Below are 11438 nucleotides of genomic sequence, written 5' to 3' on the forward strand. Positions count from 1 at the left end.
AGCAGATAAGATAACTAAAAGGAAACAATGGTGTGAACCAACATGTAGCCCGGACGGGGATTATTCAGCTCAGACAGGAATTGGTGTACTCGGCCAGACCCTGACACTTGTTAGTAAACATAAGCAAAGAAGCCACCTGACCTGGAAAGGTAGAAACGACAAAAATATTGTGTTCGCCGAGCTGCCTGAGTGAGGGCAACATAAAATGGCGGCGATCACAAAATGGAGGCTGAGCACGAACAAATTCGTAATTTACAGAACCTCAGACCCTCCTTTTGCCATTTCTCAGGCAAAAACAAACCAACTCATGTTTATCTGAGTCAGAATCAACACTGATGTTCATAAGATCCTCAAGCTGTTGCTGCACCATCATTCTAATATTCTCTGTCTTCTGAGTACCGGATTTTGGAACACATAAAGTAGCCAATAGGTCACAGACTGCAGGACCACATTGGACGCATAGGCAACAGGAGAATATGATGGCCAAAATTGCTCCAAAGAACGTTAAGATCTTCTATCCCCAAGTTGAAAATATTCCCCAAAACTATCCCATAAAAGACCAATCTCCTTCGTCCTGATGGATCGACTCGGAGATCGTGTGCAATTTGGAAATGGCTTGGTATACTGCCGGGGCGTCATCTGGAATATAAATGCAGCAACTAGATCCGATCAATCTACAGACACCTCCTCGGTCTGTTAAGATCACATCTAACGCAATTCTATTTTGTAACGTCATAAGACGGTCAGCCTGAAGCTCTGCTGTAATGTTACCTATCGCACTTGCAGTAACATTAATAGTGGTCTCAACCACTCGAACAAGTTGCCTGATGTGTCTGCTGTTGACCATTGGGCCCCAAAAGGGAAGGAATCCTTTAAGGCAATCTCCTCCCTCTTGTTCTGCTGTGTCTTTGGCATCAAATACACCTCTGCTATTTCTAACTCTGTGATGGTCTGACGGAGCCGTATATGTAGGGGGAAGGAGGAAAGCTATGTAACAGGTTCCAGAAAAGTTGGAAGGTAGCCAAGTATAAGCTCGGTCGTTACAGACTAAATATGTTCCTTGAAACGGAACTAAAGGAGGGAAATCAAGGGACGAAAAAATATATGTGTACGAACATTTCTGATTGACGTCAACTTTCTTGCTGTTGACTTGGAGACGAAAATTACCTTGATGGGGCACAATCCACACTGAAGAAGACTCACCCTTTCTAACTTTGTCACCAAGAATAGAGACATAGTGGGTAACATTCCATCCATCATAAGCTCTCTTTTCATCTAATGGAATCTTACTCTTTTCTATAATCTTGGCCATTACCACTATACCTTTAATCAAGGAGCTGTGACTAAAATCTAGTCCATTCCCAGAAGTTCTCACAGGGTTTCTAAGTCTTTTGTGGTATGCGGCTGAAAACATTGTCAAATAGGCCCAAGCTGAACCTTCGTATGAGAAAGGGAGAACCAAATATGGCATTCGCTTTTGTGTATTGTGTGGCATGAGTCCGCACACCCAACAATCAGTCATATTATTGGCCAACTGATGTTGATGCAACAACTGAATAAACGTAGTATTCATATACTCGGCTCTCCCTATCTGTTCATGAGGGGGTAGAGTATGCATTTTGTGTGAAAGGACAGAAAGACGAAAAGGCGAAGAAGTCGTAGAATTAGCAACATTTCTTGATTACAACACATGTATAATCCATCCTGTGCAAGCTAATAAAATACACAAAAACAGAAGAACACACAAAGTTACGCCAAATCGACTACGCAATAATTCACAATATTTTGATCTCATTTCCTGCTTCCTATTTTCCCTACCTACGATTGCTGTACCAACCATCTTTATCTCAAAAAAAGTCGCTCTCAGCACTCTTCCTTAATCACTCAGCTAGCCACTTCTGTAAATCCTGAGGCACTAGCCACTTACTGAAAGAACAAAATCAGGTTACAGTCTGAGTCTCCTACCGTGACCCTGCGACGGAGACAGATGGCACATCTAATACTAATATTACACCAAAAAGAAAAAGCAAAAAGGAATGTCTTTAAATAATAAAAAGAAGTGTTCAGGAAAAAATATTCAGTTCTCTTTGTTGGCTCTTGGTCTTAAGTTTTGTACGGCACAGTCTGATCCTTGAACAATATTTCTGGATTGGTAGGGTCTATTCGACGATGCACAGGCACAGCGGCTTGAAGAATATCATCATCTGCTTTTTCAGACTGAGTCCCATAAATTTGAGCATCACTGAAAGGAACAAAACAAGGAACCGCTGCAGTGTCCGATTCCCTTACACCACTGCGAATCCACTGGTCGAAGGGTAATGGTAGTGGCACCTTTTTACAGTGCACTCCATGTACCCAGTTACGCTTGCCGACCACTTTCACCGCCGTGCGGGTAACGAGCAAAACCTGCGTAGGCGTAGACCAGCGAGGCTCCAAATTCTTAGTCCGTTGAAAGTTCTTCACAGAGACCCAGTCACCAGGCAGGATGGTGTGACCTGGGTCTGTGGAGGCCTCCGGCAAAACACTTTGTACCTGTTGGCGAATAACACTTAATTTAGTAGTCAAATCATGCAAATAATCAATTAACAAAGGATATGGTATGTCTGAGTAACTTTTGGGGTGGGGGACGCCCCAAACATTAGCTGGGCGTCCAAATATCACTTCATATGGGCTAAGTCCCATACAAGAGTGCACAGTAGTTCTGGTTGACAAAAGAGCTAGGGGCAACGCATCAGGCCAAGCAAGACCTGTACTGGCTTGAATCTTGGCTAGCTTAAGCTTGAGTGTACCATTGTAGCACTCAACCAAACCCGCTGACTGTGGATGGATTGCCGCATGGAATTTTTGTCTAATACCAAGACCAGAACATACTTTCTGCATAATCTGGCCCACAAATTCACTTCCATTGTCACTCCAGACAATGCGCGGCAAACCAAATCTGGGGAAAAACTCATTAATCAACACTTTTGCAGTCGACAAAGCAGTGTTATCCTTCAAGGGGTAGGCCTCTATCCAACGAGAAAAGGCCCATACCACCACCAGAACATACTTGAGGTTGTTGCAGCGATCCATGTGAATGTAATCAATCTGCAGCACTTCAAAAGGGTATTACGGGGGAGCAAAATGACCTGACGGAGTTGGGGTACCCTTTCCTGGGTTATGCATTAGACAAACAATACAATGCTTAACCACATTCTCTGCACATTTCGGGATTCCATATCGGAGCCAAGAGCTTGCATATGCCTTTTGCACTAATGTGAGCTGGACCATGAGCCATAGTTATGACCGGCAACACATAAGCGTCCGGTAACACCCATCGCTGATGTTCCGACAACTCTGTCCAACAACCCATTGAATCTAACCTTCCCGTACTTTCTTTCCACGTACCCAATTCCTTCTCAGTAGCCTCTCCCTGAATCGTTTTCACACTCTCAATCATGTCTTCACACATTCCAATTTCCCTCACCCAGTTTGCAGGACCTGCCACATACATTCGACTAGTGGTGTTTCTAGCTGTAGTTTTCGCTACCTCGTCTGTAAACGCATTTCCACGACCCACATCATCTATAACTTTCTTGTGTGCGCTGCACTTTATGATCGCTATATGTGCAGATGAGGTAAGTGACTCAAGAAGATCAGTCACTAACTGACCATGCTGAATCTTTGTCCCGTGGGAGGTAAAGAATCCTCTCTCCCTCCACAACTTTCCAAAACTATGCGCAACCACGAAAGCGTACTGGCTATCTGTATACACATTCACTCTCTTTCCCTTTGACAGCACACATGCTCTAGTCAAGGCTATCAACTCAGCCGCTTGGGCTGAATTATGTCCAATACGTGCCGTCTCAACAATTGTGCATAAGGTGGTAACGGCATAGGCAGAAGAAGTTTCTCCATTTGGAAGCTTAAAACAAGAACCCTCCACCCATAGGATCCGGTCCGGGTCCTTGAGCGGAGTGTCCTTTAAATCAATCCTACCCTTCGTTTCTTCTGTTCGGAGAAAACAATCATGCTTTTCCTGATCGTCTTTCTCATCTGGGAGCGGCAACAGTGTAGCTGGATTTAACGTGTTACATCTTTTAATGTGGATTTTAGAAAAGGGGGTGGTGATGGACAGAGTTTCTGAATGATGCAGAATACTCTTACCCAGTCAATAGATCGGGGCTTGATCCATCACCGTTTTTTAGCTCACTGCACCATCCCAGCTCAGAACCTGGCTACATGCAAATTAGTCTGTTCCTGTCCCAGTGCATGATGGGAACAGGGCAAACCAAACTACCAAGCCAATTCTTATACTGGGAAGGAAACAAGCTTCCGGGGACCAGTTTCTGGCATTTCAGCCGTCGTCGGCCCGGCTTGCTTGAATCCTGATGGTGCAATGAGCAAGGGACTCACGTCTGAGTATACCCTCCCACACTTAGTGTGGACAAAATTGATTTTGGAAAAGGGGGTGGTGATGGACAGAGTTTCTGAATGATGCAGAATACTCTTACCCAGTCAATAGATCAGGGCTTGATCCTTCACCGTTTTTTTGCTCACTGCACCATCCCAGCTCAGAACCTGGCTACATGCAAATTAGTCTGTTCCTGTCCCAGTGCATGATGGGAACAGGGCAAACCAAACTACCAAGCCAATTCTTATACTGGGAAGGAAACAAGCTTCCGGGGACCAGTTTCTGGCATTTCAGCCTTCGTCGGCCCGGCTTGCTTGAATCCTGATGGTGCAATGAGCAAGGGACTCACGTCTGAGTATACCCTCTTTTCCAAAATCGATTTTGTAAACACTAGCCTTGAGGAGCTCTTTTAAATCGAAAACTCCGGCCACCCAGAGAGAAACCAAAGATATCCCTACTTTCTTCAGCAATAGGAATACTAAAAAAAGCGTTCTTGAGGTCTATCACCGAAAACCAAGCTGCCGAAGCAGGAATCATTGTCAATAAAGCTGTAATATCCGGAACAACAGGTAACTGTGGTACCACTATTTTATTGACTTCCCTCAGGTCAATAACAAATCGATAGACAGGAGGCTGTGAAGAATCCGTCCTCTTAAGGATCGGAATAACAGGGCTGTTACAGATATAGCCTCTGGTCTCTTCGACCACATCTTTCTGAATAAAATCATCAACAATACCCAGTAGTGCTCTTTCTCCATCACTTGGAATACGATATTGGGGAATGCGTGGCTTTCTAACGTTATCTTTAACTGTGACAACATACGGTGGGCTGGCAAGACGACCCACGTCATTCGGGCCCGTGGCCCTAAGCCTTTCTGGGAGAGAAAGCAACTCGGTGGAAACTGGTCCCGGGACAAATACATAGGGGACATCAATCCCTTTCCCAACGTAAGATGCACACCAGAAGGGGAACAATACAATGTTGCATGCAGCCTTTTCAACAGATCCAAACCCAGCAAATTCTCACCACAACCGGTTGTCAGAATAAGTGGAGCTTCCAAATCACAGGGACCAATCGAGACAGGTAAAGGGCAAGAAACCGGATTACGGACAGGAGCGCCAGAAAATTCCAGAGAAATTCATTAAGCCAGACAAAGGTGCCCCAGGGAGTTTCGAATGTATGATAGAACTTCTCATTGTACCAGTATCCAAAAGAGACGGTTCTGAAACACCCATAGTATTGACGATAACATATGGCCCTTTTTGAACTACTGGAATCAACACAACTCCCTTACTTTGTCCATGGCTGTCCTATTCAATCTGAAAATCGTCAGCCCTATCTTCAACATGATAATCATCATTGTAATATTGTGTAGACGGAGCTGTCTGTTGGTCAAAGTAATTCGAGGTAGAGGGAGGAAAAGAACGCTGCTCCTGAGAGGACGCACCTCGTCCTCTACCTCTAGATCCTGTCCGAAAATTACCACGACCTCGGGGAGCGGACATCCCATTATTACGCTCTAATAAAATCGGGCAATTATTCTTGAAATGTCCTTCTTCCCTACAATATGCACATTGATTAGGACCTAACAAAGGTCGCAGCGTAAAATACTCTGGCTTCTGCAACAATCTCTGAAACTGGAGTCTGGGAATTTTGCTGGTGCTGGTTTGAGCGAGGCGGATACGCCTGCTGTAAAATAACCTTTGTTTTCAAATCTCTGTTTTTCTTTTCCTGTTTCTCCTTCTCCTCCTTATCCCTATTCTCATAATACTGTGCAGCAGCCAATATTTTAGCAGGAGAAGAGGCAGCCCATGCACTTTCGGAACTCTTTAATTTGTTCGATAACTCTGGAAGCAAATTATATACGAACTTGTCCACAAACAATCGCTGACCCCCCTATACACTCAAATCCTGACCGCTGTGGTCAATAAACGTCTCTTTAAAGCGGGTGAAGAAATCAGAGACACTTTCATCTTTCTTCTGCTTACATGCGGCCTGCTTATCCCAATTTACTCGCACCGCAGGCATCATTGTCTTCATCAATTCAATTATTCTACCTGTAAGAGGCGTAATCAAATCCTCGGGTTTCGCACCACCCACCTGATTCGCATCCGTAGCACTGATAGCAGCCCAATCACCGCCCAATTCAGCCACATGATTTTCCCTACAAATCCGTGCCCATATACCTTGCGGAACAACATTACCAAATAGCATATCAATGTCGGCCAAATTCATAATACAGGCGTCAACTGTTTGGGACAATTCTTTGTAATATCCAGCAGGATTTTTACGAGGGTCTGGAAGAGTTTCCAGGGTTCGTGGACCCATATACGCTGGAAATGAGCAGGGACTTGAGGTGGACCAATCACCTCTTCTCTCCATACAGGAGGAACTTAACGCATTGGATAATTCTTACTACCTTGTTTATTAACAGGATCAACCTCAGAAAAGGACAGGGACAAAAACATTGTTCGAAACGCAATGAGTCTATTCACTGCCTCTTCAACTCGATGTCCTACAATAAAACCTTTATAAAAAACAGCTTGTAATTTCAGTAGTTCCGAAGGAACTGTATCTGACTCCATATCTTCCCAACCTCTAATAAGGGTTTGACACATAACATTGAAAACATATCTCTGCGTGGGCTCTCCCCATTGATAGAAGCGACTCATGATATCTTCACTATATTGCAGTCCATGCTCAATCCATTTACGAGCGAGAGAACCCAAAACTACTTTCTCGTCCGTAAGGGGAAAGTGACACCGAGATTGTCGTTTAGAAAAGCTGGGGACAGATTTAAAGACCTAACAAAAGGAGAAAAGAAACTTGAAACAGCGTCTGCTATCCTCCTCTGTGAAGTAGGAGAATCCCTCACGAGGATAGGAAGCATTTCAGATGTAGAAGGCAACGAAGACTGAAACGTAGCAGACTGAAGAGTAGGAGCGGGAGAAGGTGGGGGCTGAATTACAGACTGTGAGGATGGAGCAGAAGCAGGCAAAGCAGCACTAAGAGGCCGAGCCGGTTGTTGGACAATCGGCACTTGAGCAACCACTTGTTGGCCATCGGGAGGGGGTAACGGAGGTGCATTAGCATTCAGGACATAGGGCGGAGGTGAATTCAATAAACAAGACATTAGGGAGTCTTCTAATTCCTTATTTTTATCTGAAGAGGAAGTAGGCAACATCGGATAGCATCTATCTACCGGTATACAATGTTGTCTCTCTAATACCTCCTTCGTACCATCTACTTCGTTGTCTTTAAACTGTTGGGCAGCCTGTAAAATCGACATGTCTTGTGCTTTCTTATCCTTTTTTGCTTGTTTGATTTCTTTCTGTTTGGCTTCTTTATGCCAAAGGCGAAAGGAGTCAAACATAGCCGGCCGGGCTTTTCTCCTAAACAGAATTGATTCCAAATTATCCAGTATAGCGGGGTCAAAGCTACCATTCTGTGGCCATCTCAAAACTCCACTATTTTCGTATATCGGACCCATGTCTCGTTAAAGGTAATGGGACCAATACTGTGTTTCGAATAGAACTCATAAGTGGGAGTTCCAACTGGAGGGATCAGGCATGATTCCTCCAACTGGGAATCCCTTGTACAACCCAAACAACAAAATCTTTTAAACTTATTCACCCCAGGCATCGTCACTTCTCTAGACTGATCACAAACAACAAGTGGTATAGATCAGTGAAACAGTACAATCGTACTTACCCCTTGGCTTCAGCTATTGCAATACCTGAATAAAAACCCCAAAATAAGACAAAACAAAGGTCTGTGGGAGCGACCCACCAAATACTTAACTAAGGATCGTTCTACACCAGCGAAGGTCCGTCTATCGTCTCGCTTTACCAAACGTCATCAGAAGGGTCCAAGGCAGGGCGACAGTCAGGGAAGCAGTCGTCAGCAGCCGTTGGAGTGGACTAGCCGCGCTGTCAAAGACCTTCGGTCCACTTCCGACATACAGGGGTAGATCACGTGGTGGGCTTCCTCCGGAATTTTCTTACGGGGCTGCTCACGACCCTCGGGCTCAACCGCTACCGCTGAAGTCGCCCCACATTGGGCGCCAGTTGGAGAACCGCAGCCTTAAGGCCCGGCGGCGCAGGGTACGCCTGAAATTCCCGAGATTCACCTGCCTTGTCGAAAACAGAGACACAGACTCTTCGTCTGGCGTAGAAGATGGTATTTATTAGCTGCAGCTAGTACAGTGGTCTTAGAAGTCGTCAGTACAACGAGGTTCAAAAGAGACTGCCACTTAACTCCGTGACGCACAGGTTTATATACTATACAATACAATACAAAATGCAATCACACAAAAGCATGAGCTATAGGCAAACGTTATAGACAATGTTTTAAGACCAAAGCAACTCAAGTTCCCGGTTCTGTTTGTCACTCGACCCCTTAAGTAAATCACAAATGAATCCACACAATTCAATTTTACAAGTAGAGAAAACACAGCTGCGTGTTGTAAAAGGACAGTCGTGAAACAGGAGAATGCACGAGACGTGTAGCGAAGGACAGCAGATAAGATAACTAAAAGGAAACAATGGTGTGAACCAACATGTAATGAAAAGTCAAAGGACTATCCCTGGAAAAGATAGTTTTACGGGAAGTTATCTCACTCACTCACACTAAGTACTACAGATGATATTTAAGTCACTGGTCACAAACTAGTTTATACCGTTCACAGTCTTTTTATTCCACGGACTCGATAATTCTCGCTCCGGTGCCTACTCGACTCACGGGTTCACACTCTGCTACTCTGGGCAATAGCTTGCTTAATCTCCACAACGGCCCCTCACGGCGGGATGCCTGGCTTTCACCTTGTGGATACCCTGCCGGGGTATCTCACAGGGGAATACCAGGACGGGTTCCCTAAGCAAGCGCATAGATGCCTGCGATGTGGGCGATTTGCGCTATATAAATACATGTACATTTACATTTACATTTACATTTATTAAAAAACATATAGATTAAAAATTCAGTGCAAAATCAATTCAATAATACTGAAAACATGTAAAGTAAAAACATTTCATATTGTACAATAAGTTAAAAAGAATGTTAAAACATATTAATTTTTATAGTGTATCAAGCAGGAAAAGAGAATACAGATTCTAAATTGTCAACATAATCCTATCATTGATTATAGAAAACATTATTAAGGAAGACAAAAAAAGACAATTCTTTCTAAGATGAAATGAAATGAAACCTTCACTCTAAAACAAACACCTCTTCTTGCTACGGATTGTAAGATTCACCAGCCTATACATTACTTTAAACAGGTTTCCCGTATTGCAATGTGCAAAATATCGAGCATCTCCTAGGCTTGAATTCTATGAGAAAAAAGCGTTGACGCGTTTCGGTGTATCGGCCCTTGGATATGGTCACACCTTCATCAGGACAGTTCAGAATCGTTTGGGGTTATAACAAGTATCCTTCCTGTGTATTAGAAAAGGATCAATGAGAGTATGGTAACTTTTGTGATTCAATGTCATTTTCTCACTTGAGCTAATGTTAATCCAAACACAAGTTTATAACCATTTGTTGAGGGCATATCAGCATTCAGAAAAACATTGTATTCATGATATTGCACAACTTATTCCAGTGATTTCCCCCCATGACTTAGTCTTTGGCCAGATTACCGCTCCCTCCGTTATAACGTAGTTGATGACTAGATCTATTTACTCAGTCATACCACTCGCTCAAGTTTACTGACCTTAAGATGGGGTTCTGAATCTCTTGTATTGGGATTTGGACAATTTCCTCACACAGCTAGACCATGGGCTCGGTCTGTCGGAAAATACTGTAATAGATCTGGTGATAAAGTATACAGAAATATGTATCACTAGATCACAGACCTCGTGTTTCTTAATTTTCATACATGTGTATCTATTCAAAGTTACAGCAATTTTATATTACCGATAGGGGTGTTCGTTCGCCCTTAAATATCGGAAAATGCCTTCCGGATATGGGACTTCTGGTTGTATCCTCGTTCAGTTACATTCGTGGAACCCCTATAGGGAATAATATGGATAGACATCGTTAAAGAAATATTCGATGTTTCAGGTTTCTATGTGCCCTAACTGTTGGGTCAGTCGTGTACATACCTTCAGATACATAGGGTGTTCCCTTCCCCGTGGTTTTCCTTCTTTTACTTAGCTTCCACTCGCCTCTTGATAACGGGTAGTGGGTTGTAGGTACTCTAATAGATCTGTGGGGAAAGTAAGTTACATATTTTTTGCCCTCTCCGTATGTTTGTTTTACCCTATATCGGAGTCATCAATCAACTGTTTTGTAATGCCTTGATTTACGGGATTTCTCATTATGATACTAAGTAGTTCAGCCCTATTCTATATGTCTATCCTGGGGGACAACTTTGTTGTTATATATACTTTTTTTTTAGGTTATTTAGCATCGCGACCCTTTCTTCTCCCTATTTTCTATTTATTATATGGCTGATTTTATCTTTTCTTAATGTTGGCCAAGTGTCATTTCCTTTCACATTTGCTTACCTCACTGCTATTGTGCACTTTAATTATAAATCTACTATATGCATATTGTATTGATCGCTTTCTCTGTCTCTTCAACCAATTTATTCTGTCCCACGTTTTACTTTTGCCTCTCTTTAAACTACTTGGGCATTTGGGCCACTACTACATGCTCTTATTCCTGCGAAGTTGGAATACTAAGGCACCTATGGCCTCCCACTCCGTACGTCTATATTGTTATGTTCGTTCCAAAGTCTCTGTGTAATATTAAACTTAAACCTTAGCTTGGCGGGGTATAATATTAAAATAAACCTTAGCTTAGACGGGGCTTCTATTCCCTCCCGCTTACCTTTTTTATCTTGAAAACAGGTGCAGCCACGGGTACGTCCGGTCTCGTATTCTCTCTGCTGATTAATTTTAGTTTTCATGTTTTTACCTGCTGATACAGTGACAGACATTAGCCGTGCATGCGTGTAGATGTTCTTCTCCCATTAGTGTAGGCGCCATTTTTTAGTGGTGCATTTTGCAAAACGCGAATCATTCTTATAAGGGCTAATAC

Source organism: Lissotriton vulgaris, chromosome 11, assembly GCF_964263255.1.
Source record: "Lissotriton vulgaris chromosome 11, aLisVul1.2, whole genome shotgun sequence".
Lineage (NCBI taxonomy): Eukaryota > Metazoa > Chordata > Amphibia > Caudata > Salamandridae > Lissotriton > Lissotriton vulgaris.